Source organism: Nicotiana attenuata, unplaced genomic scaffold (genome assembly GCF_001879085.1).
Source record: "Nicotiana attenuata strain UT unplaced genomic scaffold, NIATTr2, whole genome shotgun sequence".
NCBI lineage: Eukaryota > Viridiplantae > Streptophyta > Magnoliopsida > Solanales > Solanaceae > Nicotiana > Nicotiana attenuata.
In genome coordinates this window covers 616812-634960 of record NW_017670368.1, presented here as the reverse complement: position 1 = coordinate 634960, position 18149 = coordinate 616812, and the positions used below count along the sequence as shown (strand labels likewise).

Sequence of the window (18149 nt, the reverse complement as noted above, 5' to 3'; positions counted from 1 at the left end):
GATAAAAACATACCTCAGCACTAGTATCGTTTGAGTAGTTTGGCAGTTGTTCCCCTTTTATCGTGCTGAGTTTATAAGATCCTTTATCAACAATTTTGAGGACTCAATACGGCCCTTCCCAGTTCGGGCTTGGTTTTCCTTCATTCGGGACTCGAGTATTAAGGGTGGCCTTTCGTAGAACTAAGTCCCCGACTCCGAAATGTCGGAGGTTGGTCCTTCTATTGTAATATCTTTCGATCCTTTGTTTTTGCGCGACCATTCGAACAAGTGTTGCTTCTCTTTTTTCATCTGCTTTTGGGGTTTGAAGCAAAAGCGGGATTGACAGACATCGCTTTATCTCTTCTAAGGCTTGCTGACATTCCCGGGTCCATGCGAAGTCCTTTTTCTTTTTGAGCAAAGAGAAGAACCGATGACTCCGATCCAATGACCTCGAAATGAATCGACCCAAGGCAGATTTTTTCCCTGTTTGCACGACTTACATACTATCCACGATCGTGATATCCTCGATAGCCTTGACCTTATTGGGGTTGATTTCGATACCCCGATTTGACACCATGAAGCCAAGGGACTTACCCGAGCCAAATCCGAAGGCACATTTCTCTGAGTTAAGCTTCATGTTAAATTTCCTCAAGATTACAAGTGTTTCCTGCAAATGAACTAAATGGTCCTCTACGCACAAGGACTTGACCAACATATCATCATTATAAACTTCCATTATTTTGCCTATTTGTTCTTCGAACATTTTGTTAACTAGGCGTTGGTATGTAGCTCCTGCATTTTTCTAGCCCGAAGGGCATTACGTTGTAACAATAAGTTCCAAATTTAGTAATAAACGAAGTCTTTTCCCGATCCTCTTGGTTCATCTGAATCTGATTGTACCTGGAGTAGGCATCGAGAAAAGTTAGGGTCTCGTGGCCAGTCGTGGCATCGATCATTCGATTGATGCTTGGCAAGGGGAAAAAATCTGTTGGACATGCTTTGTTCAAGTCCTTATAATATATGCACATTCTAAGTTTGTTTCCTTTTTAATAACTACAACTACGTTGGCTAACTACTCGGGGTACTTTACCTCCCGAACAGATCCTATTTTAAGAAGTTTTGTTACCTCGTCTTTTATGAAAGCATGTTTTACCTCGGACTGAGGCCTCCTTTTTTTATTTCACCGGTTTGGGCTTGGGACCGGTGCTTAACCGATGTGTGGTGATTTCCGATGGAATCCCTTTCATATCTTTCTCTTGGGCATAAAAATGACCTGCTCTAACTCCTCGATAGTAGATTTGGTTGCGACAAAGGCTCGAGGAGTAAGGTAATCCTCATCTTCGTCTTCGATTGCTTGTTGCTCCAACTCCATCTTGGCTGGAGGCGGTGATAGCTATTTGGCCGCATGTTTGCTTTTGGCACTCGATTTCTTCGAGGTCAAAGGTTCTGGTATCGACACCACTTCCTCGATTGCGAACATCTCTTTTGCAGCATGTTGCTCTCCGTTGACTGTTTTTACTCCCTCCTCAATTGGGAATTTCATTATCTGGTGAAGAGTTGAAGGCACCGCCCTCATGTTGTGTATCCATGGTCTCCCGAGAAGTGCATATACCTCATGTCACCCTCGATGATATGGAATCTAGTGTCTTGTATGGTCCCGGGTACGTTCACTAGTAAGATAATCTCTCCCTTTTGTTGTTTCGCTTGCTATATTGAAGCCATTCAGGACCCGGGATGCAGGTACAATCTGATCTCATAGGCCGAGTTGTTCCACGACCCTTGATATGATTATGTTTGCTGAGCTACCTGGATCCACTAAAACACGTTTAACTTGAATTTTATTCAAAAGGATGGAGATTACCAGGGCGTCGTTGTGAGGCTGAGATATGCCTTTTGCTTCCTTGTCATAGAATGATAAGACGTCCTCAGGCACATAGCTCCGAGTCCGTTTTTCTCTGGTGATTGATACTTTGGTGCGCTTGAACACATGTCGTTGAGGGACATCGACCCCACCAATGATTATATGGATTACATGCTTCTTCTTGCTCAGTTTTCCCTGCATCCTTTTCCCCGAAGTGATTCTTAGCTCGATCACTTAGAAATTCTCAAAGGTAGCCCTCATTGAACAACCGAGCCACTTCTTCCCTTAACTGCCTGCAATCTTCTGTTCTATGACCATGTGTGCCATGATACTTGCACATCAAGTTCGAGTTCCTTTGAGAAGGATCGGTCTGTATTGGCCTGGGCCACTGGGTGTCTTTTATTCTCCCAATAGCTGAGACAATCCCTGATGCATTTATGCTGAAGTTGTACTGTGATAGTTGGGGAGCCTCGGCGGGGTCGGTTTTCTTATCGAACCCACTTTTACTCATAAGTCCCCGAGAACTTTGGCCTCGACCGTTTCTCTAATTGCTTCGAGGAGTGTTATGGCTCGGATCGCTGTTTCTTCGATCGGCGTATGGCTGATACCGTTCTTTATTGGATCTTGATTCCCAGTCTGTGTCCCTCGGGGGCTTGGCTGCGAATCTGTTAGGATGAACTGAACCTGAAGGGGCTCCTAACTGGTCGTCCTCGACTTTGATTTTTGATTGGTAATGATTGTGCACATCCGACCATGTCACAGCTGGATATTCGATCAAGTTTTGCTTTAATTATTGAGATGCAATCGAGCTCCTTTCATTCAAACCCTGCATGAAAGCTTGTACTATCCAATCATCCGAGACCGGTGGTAACTCCATTTGCTCCATCTGGAACCTAGATACGAACTCCCTTATCATCTCGTCGTTCCTTTTCTTTATTTTGAAGACGTCCGATTTTCTCGTGGCCACCTTTATGGCCCCGGCATGCGCTTTCACGAAGGCATATGCTAATATAGCAAATGAATCAATAGAATTAGGAGCTAAGTTATGATACTAAGTCATGGTTACCTTTGATAGTGTTTCCCAAAAATATTTCAACAAAACTGACTCGATTTCATCGTCATTCAAGTCATTGCCTTTGATCCCACAAGTGTATGAGGTAATATGCTCGCTAGGGTCGGTTGTCCCGTTATATTTAGGTATATCGGGCATGTGAAACTTCTTGGGAATGGGCATCGGAGCCACACTCGCGGGGAATGATTTTTATATGAACTTTTTGGCGTCTAGACTTTTCAAAATGGGAGGTGCCCCATGTATCTGGTCCACCCGGGAGTTATAAGTTTCCACCTTCTTATCATTGTCTTCAATTTTCTTTTCTCCGGATTCGATCCTCTTGGTTAGTTCCTCGAGCATTCTCATAATCGTCGGGTCAGTCCCCAAGCCACTTTCATCGGGCCTTTTTATAGCTGGTTCAGCACGCCGAGTGTTTACTGGTTCGACTGTGTTTGGAGTTCTATTCTAACTCTGAAGTTGAGCGATGGCGATTTGCTGAGCTTGCAGCATCTCGAATATCACTTGGAGGCTTACTCCCCCATCTCCTATTCCCTGTGTTCTTTCATCACCGGATCAGACTTCCCTGTGTATATTTCCTTCGAGGTCCGCGCCTAGATCTGCATTCAAAGAGATGTGCGAACTAACATCAACAGGTTCCACATTTGGCACTTTCCCTAGGTTTATCGGTGCTACACCGACTACTACGTTACTATTTTCTCCAAGACCTTTGTTGTCATGAATGTGTGCGTTTTGTGATCTAGACATGTTTCAGCCTGAGAATCAAAAAATCTTGACAAGAAAAAGTGTAAAAGCAACGCGTGTAACGAGAATCAGTAAAGAAATAATCACTATTATCTTTATCCCCACGGTGGGCGCCAAACTATTTACCTAAAAAATACGAGTAACAATTAAATTTGATTTGTAGTTTTAAAGATATGTGATTTAGTTCAATGCCAATTAATAATCAAGAAATATGAAGTACAAATGAAAGAGACAAGTGAATCAAACCAGTGTTACTTGACAGAGGTGACCTCGAGATTAGTGACCTCGAGGTGGGCTTAGAGCAATAAGAAAAATTAAGTAAGAAAAATAAAGTAAGAACAGTAGAGCTAAAACACAATGATGATGAACAGTAGGCGAAAAGGTAGAGAGTATACTCGTTGCTCAATGATAAGGTGATCTTACAAATGATTAGGGTCCCCTTTATATAATATGGGAACCTTAAATAAGGAATATTTCTATTTACAGTAAGGAATATTCTTGGTACAGCCGTCTAACCGCCTAGTACGAAATCGTACAACCCTATTCTGAGATTTGCGCCATGACTTTAGGGACGTGGCATGAATCTAGCTCAATCTAGTACAAATCCATAACAATATAATTTCAGGGTTCGAACATACTTGGCCTTGGTATTCCTCGAACTGCCACCGCCGGGCATTGCACTTTTTCTTCGAGCTCAAGTCTGGTCAGCTGGTCTCGAACTCGACCTCGCCCGGAGTCGGGCCCAGGACGGACTCTCGACCCCATAAATTGGAGGTAAATGATTTTGACCGTATACAATCTAAACATACGATTTTACAGAAAATATGGGATTATTAGAGCAAAAGGAAATCAAAAGAAAGTTTTGTCATATCTTTATTATGATATATTTGAAACAAGGTGAGAGTGGAAAAATTAAGGCCCCATTTGGCCACGAGTTTTTCCAAAATATATTTGGGATTTATTTTCAAAACTCATGTTTGGCCATAAATTTTGCCAACATTTTGGCAAAACCCCAAATCCCAAAATCACCCCAATTGCTGATTTTGGGCCAAAATTCCAAAACTTGGGAATTATATACATATTTTGCCAAAATAAAGTTGGGAAATATTTTGAAAATGTACGTCCAAACACATTTTCATCTTCAAACCAAACTTCACCCAAATTAGATTTTTCAATAAATTTGAGATCTATGGCCAAACGCTAGCCAAAACATTCATGAGTAAAGCGATGCACATTTTGATGAAATCTATATTGGAGATTACAAATCAAATTAATAAAATAATTTGTATTGGAATACAATCAAAATAACGATAAATTTCCTTTCAATTTGGAGGACATCAACGATTTTGGCATTTCAAGAGTTCATCCTAGTCATTTTATCCGGAACAAATTTTAATTATAAACCCCACTTATTTAACTTCTATCTAGGAGATTATTAGAAAGAAAATATTTTTTAATGATTAGTGAAAAACAATAGGAAAGGTGAACTCTACAACACGTCAACCTATACATGAAACACATTACAATGCGTATATTCAAAGTAGGAATTGGGGAAAAGGAACAAAAAATAACATGACCCGGTTATTAAGTTGGAATTTGCCCTGCCCTATTATTAAGATTTTATAAAAATAAAGTTTTGCCTAGCCCTACACATATTTGAGCTTTTGCCCATAGAAGCAGAATTAACAAAGAGGATCCACTAACAACGATGCTTTTCGTTTCTAAGTAGGAATAGAAGGATGACACCTCAAGCAGTAGTCAACTAAAAAAATATATAAGATGGAAGATGTGGCCTAATTATCATCAGAGAAATAATGCAGATCCATAAAAAATTGGGTTATCTACGATAAAAATCGCACAGAATGAGGAAAAAATGAATAAGAACTTGCGGCGAAGACAGTATGCATGATATCACCAGCAGAAAAAATATCCCACTAAATTTTGGTGGATCTGAAAGAGTTTAAAGAGAAAGAAATTACCAACAAGAAGGAACCACCACAGTCAGCTTGATTTCCATTCAAGTTGAATTCCTTCGCCTTTGTTCATGTCTAGACTCTGCGATGGTGGTGGAGTACTGCACATAGCAGTTGCAACCTTCTTGGAAGCTTCACGTAGAGCATCCATAGCAACTTGTTACACATTTTTCGAATCCACTCCTTTAACATATTTAGTTGCTTCTAGGCTTAACTTTTCAAAGCGAGCAGCGAAGGACTCATTATGACTACTTGGCAATCCAAGATCGTCTTCATCCAATACAACATTGCTCTTGGCTTTTCTTGTCCAACGTTTCAATACATAATGAGATGGAAGCCTCGAAAAATTATTAAAAACAACTAAAATGTGCTTCCATATAATACCTGAAAAGTCAAACATTTGGCACTACAACTAGCTTTCTTCTTAAAGACATTATATTGGACATAATGAACTTTATGATCCATCTGGTCCTGTATCATTAATTACAGTTGCAGGATAAGCCAGAGTCTCCATTAATTCTTGTTGAAACATAAAAAAATATTTCCCTTGTATAAAGATTAGCTACTTGTACTTCCATTGGAGATGGGGTCTTCAAAATAGGAGCAATATTTATGGTATCATTCTCCGCCTTTACCTCCTTCTCATGCCTACTGGCAGTAGCTTTTTCATACTGAGTCATTAGAATATGAATGTTAGTTGATGCATCTATATATCCATCGAAGAATGAGTTTTTACTGTCACTAGTTTTAGCAATAGATGTCTCCCAAAGAATTTATCTCGAAGGTAAATTGGAACCCAGTGTTGTCGAGCATCATACATCGAGTGAAGCCATTCGTCATCCTTGAGATTGTATCTTCCAAGAAGGGACTCCCAGCACAATTCAAACTCCTCAATTGTCTCAGTCGAATTGACACATTTCTGGAATTCTGCTTCAAAAATGGGAAATGACTGGAGTGAATGCGCGAGCCTCTCCTGTACTTGTCTAAAAATATTGGATTTGCAAAAGCGGTGACGAGCGCCTGGAAATACGTCTGCAATTGCTGACCTGATGATCCTATCGTGGTCAGTAGTTATAGAAACATGATGGCGACCAGACATTGCAGCAAGCCAATTTTGGAATAACCAAATAAATGATGACTCTGATTCATTGAGAAGCAGGGCACAGCCAAATAAAATTGGTTGACAGTGATGGTTTACTCCTATAAATGGGGCAAAAGGCACCCGGGAATCGCTGAGTTCTATAAGTGGTATCAAATGTAACAGTATCTCCAAAATAAGAATAATTCATTCTGGAGGTTGAGTCGGCCCAAAAAATGTTCCCCGATGGACCACCTTGAACAACATAAAAGAAACCGGGATCCTCAGCCTGCTTCTGCTTCAAATACTCAAGGATATAGTGAGCACCAGTACCTAGAGTCCTCTGCCTGGTTTGGTTCATATAATTCTGGCAATCAGATTTAGTGAAACCAACATTATTAATGCCACCAGATTGCTTAATTAAGACAGACATAACGCGAGTAGCGCCCAAACCAGCAGCTTGGGGTATCAATCAAGCTGCGGGCAGGACCAGAGACATGCCTATGTGATCGAAGCAAGTGAACTTGATCAGGGGGTACAAGCTCATGATTATGGTCTTTGACGAATTTAGTAATAGCCCATTTGCCAGAAGCCTGTTTTTTGACAGTCAAGTGAGCCTTACAACTGACCCTAGAGACAATTCGTTGGCGCCTGGGTTTGTGTTGTTCATCAGGCCTAGGGTTAAAGCCCTCTTTGGAGCACACCAATTGGCGGCTACTAATAGTATTATCGCGACTTGAACGTCGATAAGCACTGACCCGAGTCCCAAACCCGACTTTGCGTGCATAGGAATTGTAGAAAATTCGAGCAGCCTGCTCAGATTCGAATTCCATGCCCTCATAGGGTTCTAGGTCGGAAGATGATGCAAGCTTAGAGTTAGAGAGAAAATAGAAGCTACTGCTAAGAGATAATCTAGGGCAAAAGAAAAGTATTTTTCATTCATAATCTGGAATGTTCTTTACAAGACCTATGTATACCACTTTGTTAGATCGGGTTTTAATGATGCAAATAAGATATCTGTGCAGGAAATTATGGATAGCAATTCAAAGATTGAAGGAATCAATTAGACAAGATCAAGGAATCAAGAAGTTACTACGAGATGGAAGCAATCAATCAGGAAACTTATGGAAGCAATCCGAGACCAACAAAATCACGAAATCAATGGACAACTACGATGGAAGGAATCAATCAAGCCTAAACTTAAGGAATCAATCAAGTCCATTGCATTTAATCCGGAAGATTGAAGCGGAAAAGAAGCATCGAAGATCCTGTAAGATGATTAATCAAGCTGCTATTTTTGGAAGGACCAACAGTCAAGGAGTAAATTTGCGTCATCAAGATCTGCAGAAGGAAAGCAATCAATGCCCTCTCATCAAGGAAGAGCAACGGCAAATAACCTTATTCTTGGAAAGAATCAATCTCTTTCCAAGGATCAAATCTCTTGGGTTGTCAAATCTCTTCAGCAAACGGCCTTCACCAAAGTATTTATACTCAGCATCAAGCCTTAGACAAATATACTTTGATCAAACCAAATACCCTATCTTTATTCTACTACAAACAAATATTGTAGCTCTACTAGATCTGTTGTGTAACAAGTTAGAGAAGAAAGAGAGAACAACACTGGTGAGTCATTGTATCAAAAAGAAACGAGTGAAGTAGGCTCTAAGCGATCGGTGTAGATCACACCCTTATCTGTACTTTTGAAGAAACTCATTCACGAAAAAGAACTCCCTTGCAACCCAAGTGGACTGGACTATGATTCACATCGAACCAGTATAAAAACTCTGGTGTCTTTAACTACTGCATTTAAATTCTGCATCTTAATTTCTGCCTTTTCTAGTATCAAGTTCTTACATCCAGTCGACTAATCGTAAAACTAGTCAACTGTTAGATATTAAGTTTAAAAATAAATAATTCACCCCTCTTGTACTTTCACACTTAACTCACGTGTAGGCAAAATAAGATAACTTAGGGGGTATTGGGAAAATAGCCAAGTGTATATATCAACTCTCAAGGGACCTAACTTCAAAACCCTTAAACTAAATACTTATTCATTAATAATAACTAATATAACTACCAACAATTCCTCTTAAGCTTCAATTCACATCAGTCCTCCCCTGTTAAGTTCTTCCTTGTCCTCAAGGAAGAAAAGAAGGAAATCTGATCTTCAAGGCTTTATAATCTTCCCAAGTAGCCTGATCAGCTGCTAACTTCTCCCACTGAACTAAAACTTGAGAAAATGCTTTATTTCCTTTTTGCACTATCCTCCTATCAAGAATCGTGAATGGTTGAGGGCAACAAGGGCTGGAAAGTTCAATCACAGGTGGGTGAGAGATGACCGCGGGTAACTTGTGACAAGGTTTAAGCTGTGATACATGGAATGTAGGGTATAGTAAGAGCTGAGTAGGTAAGGATAGTTTGTATGCTACAGAACCTATCTTCTGTAGAATCTGGTATGGTCCATAGTATTTGGCTGAAAGTTTGGTGAAATGATGACCTGACATGGTCACTTTCCTGTATGGTTGGACCTTTAGGTAGACCAAGTCACCTTACTGAAAGACTCTATCTGATCTATGCTTATTGGCATGTTCCACCATCCTTTGTTGTGCCCTTACAATGTGATACCTCAGTAGCTGGAACTTGAATTCTCTGGTGAGTAAGCTTCTGTCAATTTCTTCAATGGATGACTCTCCTGCTACATATGGTAAGTGAATAGGTGTTGGTTAACCATAGAGTGCCCCATATATGATTGTTTGAATAGAGGTGTGAAAGGTAGTGTTGTACCACCATTCTGCCGCAGCCAAGTAGAGGAACCAATCAGTCTGAGAGTCTGACCAAAAACATCTTAAGTAAGTCTCCAAACACCTATTAATCACTTCTGTCTGCCATCTGTTTGGGGGTGATAGTCAGTTGAAGTGTTAAAAGTCACTCCCAACATAGAAAATATCTCTTGCCACACCTTACTAGTGAAAATTGGATCCATGTCACTCACTATATCCTCGGGCATTCCGTGAAGCTTATAGATGTGATCCATGAACAATTTTGCAATCATGATCTGAATATGGATGGCATAGACCTACAAAGTGAGCATACTTAGTTAGTCTATCTACCACAATCCAAATTATAGTTTTCTCTTTTGACTTTGGTAAACCTTCTATAAAGTCCATACTTATACTTCCCCGAGCTACAACTAGTATTCTTAAAGGCTGCAAAAGGCCTGGGTATGGTGAGTTATCATATTTGTGCCTCTAGCAGATATCACAAGCTTTGACATTTTGTTGAACATCATCTTTCAAACCCTTCCAGTAGAATAGGGCAGCTATCTTCCTGTAAGTGTGAATAATCCCTGAATGTCCTCCAATTGGAGATCATGCCAGAGTTGCATGATGTCTTTCTGCATATCAGGCCCTATCACCAGTTTCCCTTGCCTTCTCAATTACTCATGTACATAAGTGTAGCCCTTAATCTCCATCTCCTTTGCCTCCAGAGTTCTAATCATTTCTTGTAGTTCAGGGTCCAATCCCAACTTTGTATAATCAGCTTAAGCAGGTCTATCTTAATTGTGGATAAGGTCATAGCAGCCAACTCTACTAAGGGTAATCTATATAAGACATTAGCAGCCTTGTTTTCCTCTCCCTTTTTATATTCAATGCTGAAGTCATATTGTATAAGCTTTGTTATCAATTTAAGTTGGGATCCAGTGTGTAACTTCTGTTCAAGTAAGAATTTGAGGGCCTTCTAGTCTGTTTTAACAATAAATGTCCTACCAGTTAAGTATTAAGACCATTTGCCCACATCCATGACCAATGCTAGTAGTTCCTTGTCATAAACTGATAAGAATTGGTGTTGCGTTGAGAGACCCTTGCTAAGGAATGCTATGGGTTTCCCCTCCTGCATTAGAACAACACCTATGCCCAGGTTGCAGGCATCGGTCTCCACTACAAAGGGTAAGGAGAAGTCTGGAAGGATCAGCACTGGTGCTGAAGTTAGTGTCTCTTTGAGTCTATCAAAAGCTTTTCTTGCTTTTTCATTCCACATGAAACCATCTTTTTTTAGCAAATCAGTGAGGGGTTTGCTCATCACACCATGCCCATTAATAAATCATCTATAGTATCACGCCAAGTCTAGAAATCCCCGCAAGTGCTTCACAGAAGTAGGTTCAGGCCACTTTTGCACTGCTTCTATCTTCTTAAGGTCTGTTGCCACTCCTTCTGCTGAGATATAATGTCCCAAATACTCTACCCTAGCTGCAGCAAACACACACTTGCTTCTCTTTGCTAGTAATTGGTTTTGCACTAGTAGGTTAAATGTAGTTCTCAGATGGTGCACATGATCTTCTAATGTTTTGATATACACCAAAATGTCATCAAAAACACTAGAACGAACCTTCTGAGATACTCTTGAAATATGCGGTTCATTAATCCTTGAAAACTGGAGGGTGCATTAGTTAAGCCAAATGGCATAACTAGGTAATCATAATGCCCAGAGTGTGTCTTAAAGGACGTCTTGGGTATGTCTACCGAAGCCATTCTTATCTGATGATATCCAACTCTCAAGTCTATTTTGGAATAGACTTGAGACCCACCCAACTCATCAAGTAACTCTCCTTCACAGGAATGGAAAATTTATCTTTTAATCCACACACAACCTCCATGAACCATCCTTCTTTCTAAGCAATACCACTGGAGAGGCATAGGGGCTCGAATCGTATTGAATTAGTCCCTGATTCATCATTTCTTGAACCAGCTTTTCAATGACATCTTTTTGAACTGGTGAGTACCTATAAGGTCTAGAGTTCACTGGAATGCTTCCTTCTATTACAGGGATGTGGTGATCAAAGACACCTCTAGAAGGGTACTTGCTTTGGTTCACCAAAGATCTTCTCATATTCTTCCAACAGCCCTACAACTGGGCCAGAGTCATACTTCTACTCATGTTCAGGTGTTCCTATCGGTTCAGCTTCTGCACACCTCACCTTGACCAAAAAGAACTGTGATGTTTCCACTGTCATCTTACTCAAGAATTTAGCATCAATTGTTTTGAACTTTTGTTGAATGCCCTATAAAGTCAATAGTTTTCCTTGATATTCAAACTCCATAATCAATTTCCTGAAGTTAAACCTAATATCCTCCAATGGACATTACCACTAAATTCCTAGCACCACATCACTTTTCCCTATAGGAAATATCAGGAAGTCATCCTGAAACATGGCTCCTTGCATGAACCACTTGAACCCCTTACACATTCTATCAGTTGGGATTTCTCTACCATCTGCTACTTGGACTAGTTGTGACTTAGTTTTACTGATCACACAACCCAATCTCTTAGCTGTTTCTTTATCAATAAAGTTGTGGGTTGATCCACAGTCAATAAAGACTTCTGAAGGCTTCTTTTCAGTGAAACCTTTGAGTCTCAAAGTTTTATACCCCATGGTTCCATTTAAAGCTTGTAATGAAATGGCATATTTTTCCATAGTTTCTTTAAGTGGTTCTTCCTCTTCCACTTCCATTACTTCATCACCCTCTACTTATTCAATCTCGTGTTCTTCCTTCTCCTCCAATTCTAATGAAAACAACTGTCTCTTAGCCTTACACCTATTTCCCGGAACATACTTTTCATCACAGAAAAAATAGATTCCATTGGCTCTCTTTTCATCCATCTATGTTGAAGTCAATCTTCTCCTTCTACTGTTGTCCATCCTTGCAATAGGAGGTTTTCTGAAGTTGCTGACTCCTCCTTTGTGCATGGTATTAGGGTTGTACCCCCATTGTTCCCCTATTCTGAGTGATTCCTAGACCAGTAGTTCTGATGGCTTTGCTTTGGGTAGCAAAGTTAGACTCCTGCGGTCTGGCAGGTAGTAAGCCTGGGGCAAGGTGGTTGGGTTCCCCACTCTTACTGCACTGCTAAGCTTAGGCCTGAGGTTATTTAGGAATATGATAATAGCATGCTCCATTGAGAGATTGAGCCTTGTCATCACACTAATGAAGGCCTTCTGATACTCCTTTACTGTCCTAGTATGCTTTACATTTACTAACTTTGTCATAAGGTCAGAATACTCTGCCCCAAAGGTATCACATAGAGCCCATATGTATTCTTCCCAAGCTGGAAGAGGCAATGACCCTCTACTCCTCATATACCCTAGGTGCCACTGAAGTGCATCTCCTTCAAAATATAGAGAAACTAGCTTCATCCTCTGTTGAATAGTGACCTCTTCCTCTGAGAAAAACTGCTCCACCTTATATAGCCATGTTCTCAAGTCCTCCACATTAAACATTGGGAACTCTACTTTGGTATATTCGGTGAATGGTATGTTTGGCAATGGTACATGATGATTGTTTGGGTATGTTTGGTTCAGATGAGTTATAGGTGTTGGTTGATATGGGATGGTAGTTTGTAAATAAGGTGTGTGATGGTAGAGAGGTGGTGGAATGTGGGAGTTTGAAATATTATACGCTAAAGGAAATTGGGTGTGGTGAGCATACAAATTACAAGGGGTTTGAGATTCAGGGTAATTTCCTTGGAACTGATTAGGATGGTACTGATAGTAACTATTTGGTGCAGGTTGTGATTGATCAAAGTTGACTATGGGAATTGAGCTTGAAGGTTTTGAAGTGGGGTATTATGACTAATGCTGAAATTGTGATTAAATGGTATAGGATTATAAGGATGTATTTGTGTTGTACTTTTTTTGTGCAATGAGGAACTGGGAGTTTGAATGACCAGAGCTCCTAGGGTTCATACCAATTAGGGATAGTGGCTGGTTAGGTAGTGTCTGAATTGGAGCAGGGTTTCCTCCCTGAGCCGTTAAGCTTGGGTATAGCAGAGATGCAGGTAGTTGAGGTGGAACAGTCACACCCATCAATGGAACAACGCTTTGTGACCAATGCTCATACAGGATGCTAATTGGCAATGCATTCACAGAACTGAGTGGACTATTTGTTACCTGAATCGATGAAGCTAAGTCCCCAAACATCAGCGGAGTACCCGATGGAGAATACAATTTTCCATTTTCTGAAGAAGGGTCCTTCCCTCTTTCTGGTCTTTTTCTTCCATGAACTACCTCCCGGAGATCTCGATGAGCTGAATCTTGAGCTCGAATAGCTTGATCCTGTAGCAATTCCATATGTTCTTGTCTCTGATTATACTGGTTTATGTCAGTAGACATCTTGTGAAGGATACCCATCACCTCTGTTATTTCGGTAGTCATGGATTTACGGTGCCAAGAGCGTCGCTCTGATACCACTTATGCAAGTTGAAAGTTAGAGAGAAAATGAAGCTACTTCTAAGAGATAATCTAGGGCAAAAGAAAAGGATTTTTCATTCATAATCTGGAATGTTCTTTACAAGACCTATGTATACCACTTAACTCACGTGTAGACGAAATAAGATAGTTAGGGGGTATTGGGCAAATAGCCAAGTGTATATATCAACTCTCAAGGGGCCTAACTGTAAAACCCTTAAGCTAAATACTTATTCATTAATAATAAATAATATAACTACCAGAAAATCCTCTTAAGCTTCAATTCACATCGGAAGAAGAGCATTGATCTCCTGAATCCAAGCGAGATGAGTTGTGCTTGTAGTCTTCTTCTTCTTCTTCTTCTTCTTCTTTACCAGAACCTACATCGAACTCCATTGCATCATTTTCCAAATTTAAGGGTTGAGATTCCATAGTTAAGTTGACAATGCTATAGAAAGAGAATACGAAGAAAACATGAAAGAAACAAAATTGGGCAATGTGACGACCCAAAGGGTCATCACCTGTTTCCTCATTCGTTCTGTGCTTTCGAGGCCTCGAAAACCTTATTTTTATTTGCCTCGATTTGCGTGTGCAGTCCGGGCGCGTAGCCGGAAAGCTTTTATGTTGAAATATGTGAATTCTGTGAAAAATTGAAGAATTTTGATATTAATATGTTTAAGGTTGACTTTGGTCAACATTTTTTGGAAAACGGACCCGGACCCGAGATTGGACGGTCCCGGAAGGTCCGCAGGAAAATATGGGACTCGGGCATGTGCCCGGAGTCGAATTCCGAGGTCTAGAGCCCGAGAAATAAATTTTTCTGTGAAATTATTTTTCTGAAATTATTAAGGAAAATGGAAATGAAAATTTGATTAAAAGACTATGGTATCGGGCTCGTATTTTGGTTCCGACGCCTGGTACAAGTCTTAAATATGTGTTAAGCGCTTTCTGTAAAGTTTGGTCGAAATCGGACGTCGTTTGACGTGTTTCGGACTCGAAATGGAAATTTGAGGCTTTATGAACATTTCAAAGAAAATCATAAGTTTTGAGGCTTGATTCAAAGTATATGATGTTATTTTGAAGATGTGAGCGCGCGAGTAAATCCGTAGGATGTTTTTGAGGTTGTGTGCATGTTTGGTTTGGAGCCCCGAGGGCTCGGGTGAGTTTTGGATAGGCATCGGATTGCATTTCTCATGTTTTGAAAAATCTGGTATTTGGCTTCTGCAATTTTCGCAAATGCGAAGCCAGGGTTCGCAAATGCGAAGGCCCAGCTATCGCAAATGCGAAGGCTGGTTCGCAAACGTGAAACCACCCCAGGTAGACCAAGCTTCGCAAATGCGAAACCAGGCGTCGCAAATGCGATGGACCCTGGTTCGCAAATGCGAGACCCAGTTCGCAAATGCGAAGGGTCCCCTGGCAGCTTGAATTCCCAAATGCGAAAAATAGTCTCGCATTTCCCAGGCCTGCAATGTTCGCAAATGCGAACCTATGTTCGCATTTCCCATATCCGAGGCCCAGCAAATTTTATACTTAGTCGAATTTTCACCACTTTTCACCATTATTTCAAAACCCAAACACCATAGGCGATTTTTCAAGAGCAAACTTCATCCCAAATCATTTGTAAGTTAATTTTTACTCAATTCTTTCAACTTTTAACATCATTAAACATGTTTTCCACTTGAAATCAAGGATTTTCATGGGTGAAATTGGAGTTTTTGGGTAGAACCTAGGTTTTCCATAAATTGGGGAGTTGGACCTCGATTTGAGGTCCGATTCAAAATAAATTATATATTTGAACTCGTGGGGGAATGGGTAACCGGATTTTGGTTCGAACCTCGAGTTTTGACCACGTGGGCCCGGGGCGTTTTTGGAATTTTTGGGAAAAACTTGGAAAATTCATTTTTATGCATTCAAATTGTTTCATATAGTGTTTATTAAAGTAATTAAGTAATTTGTTATTAGATTCGAGCGAATTGGAGGTGGAACCGCGAGGTAAAGCGATAGTTGAGGATTAAGTGGATTTCACGGCTTTGAGGTAAGTGTTTGGTTTAACTCTAGCTTGAGGGAATAGGAGTTGAGTCTTGTTGCTAATTGCTATGTGATCGAGTACGATGTATAGGCATGGTGACGAGTATTTATACATTGGTGTCTAGCATGACCGTGAGTCCTTATAATGTGATTATCATGAACTGATTGTGAATTTCATGTTTATTGGAGTATTTCTATATGTTGTGAATAACATGTGAATGGTGATATGATAATTTGATTCCTAGGAGCATAGGCTCGAACTGTGATACGAATATTGAAAGTATATGAAATGACTTGATTCATTGAGGAGCGTCGGCTCCAGTTGTAGAACGAATTGCGAAAGTATAAGTGATAATTGAACCTCTGGAGCATCTACTCGAGTTGTGAAAAGAATTGTGAAGTAAAAGTGAGAAAGAGGAGAGATCATTATGTTGCCCTCTTGACGGGCTATTGTTTGGTTGTGATTCCTCTGCATTGTGTTCTTAACGGATACTAGGGTCGCTTAGGTTAATGTTTCCTTGTGTCGTATGATGACTATAGTTATAGATGGGGGGTTGGGTGTGGTAGTCGGTTAGATATAGATGAGGTGGTCAAGTGTGGTAATAGGTTGGTTATAGCTGTGGTGGTTAGATGTTGGAACTAATGTGGTGGTTAGATGTTGGAACTAATGTGGGTATAGTAATTCCTTTGCCGGGATATTTGAGATGATGTTTTGTTCCCTCACTAGGATGTCATTATATTGTTGTTTGTGACGGAATATGAGATAAGAATTTCTTGGAGCTTGGGTCCAGTGATATCGTGGAGTAAGAAAAGAAAGAAAGGGAAAGAGTTACTGGTTATTCACTTGCCGGACGTTTTGTTGATTCTGTTGTTGGTTTTTTTCTCTCCCTTGCCGGGATACTGAGATTATTAAGTTGTTTGTCATGTGTATTCCCTTGCCGGGATTTTCATTATTGTTTATTTACTCTCTTGCCCCGTATTTGTGACTGTGGTTTGGATGAGGAAATATGATCTTGGTGGAGCTGGTTGCACGCCGCAACAATGATATTGAGGATCGGGTTGCACGCCGCAACAATAATATGTGAGGGTCGGGTTGCACGCCGCAACAATAATATGTAAGGGTCGGGTTGTGCGCCGCAACAATGATACATGATAAATGATATGGGCAGGGTTGCACGCCGCAACGGTGGTATTTGTGGAGCGGGTTGCACGCCGCAAAAATGGTAATTATGGAGTGGGTTGCACGCAGCAACAGTTATTTGATGCCCTGTGTTTATATTGAGTATTGATTCCTTGTTTATGGTGGATCTAAGTTGCTTTAGTTTATTACCCTGGGTTACTGTTAATATTGTATCTCCCCATAGCATGTTTCCCCCTCCCATATTGTTAATTGCTTTGTATTCGATTTTCGCTATATATTTATAACTGCACAGGTTTATGTGGTGTCCAGTCTAGCCTCGTCACTACTTCGTCGGGGTTAGGCTAGACACTTACCAGCACATGGGGTCGGTTGTGCTGATGCTACACTTCTGTGCATTTTTGCACAGGTCCAGGTTTTGAGGAGCAGCAGCAGCAATGTACAAGAGCAGGATTTCATTTACACGAGACTGAGGTAGCCTTACAGGCGTCCGCAGGCCCGACATCTCTTCTTTATGTTCTCTGTTTTGAGTGTTGCCTCATTGTTTTCGAGACAGACAGCTTATATATTTCTTTCATACCTTTGTATTTAGTATATTCTTAGTAGTTCGTGAGTAATGTGACACCAAATCTTGGGTAGAGGTTATTATTGACTATTCCGTATTTTGTTTCATATTTATAAGACAGACTTCCGCTACAGTTCTTAGTAGATTTCATGTTCTATATTGATGCTACAAACTGTTAAGATAATTGTTTATTGATGAAAAGGTAAATAAGTTGGCTTGCCTAGCTACCACGAGTAGGCGCCATCACGGCTTTGATGGTGGGAAATCCGGGTCGTGACAAGTTGGTATCAGAGCACTAGGTTACATAGGTCTCACAACTCACGGACAAACTCAGTAGAGTCTGAGGGATCGGTACGGAGACATCTGTATTTATCCCCCAGAGGCTATAGAGTTAGGAAAAGTTTCACTTCTATTCTTCCCTGTCGTGCGATTTTGTTCTCTCAATGCTAAATTGAAACCTCCACTCTTGTCCTT

General features: G+C 40.5%; 1 pseudogene; it reads right to left on the bottom strand.

Annotated features, from left to right (window-relative positions):
* Positions 1-5786: 5786 nt before the first annotated feature.
* Positions 5787-12213, bottom strand: LOC109238465 (annotated as a pseudogene).
* Between the last annotated feature and the right edge of the window lie 5936 nt (positions 12214-18149).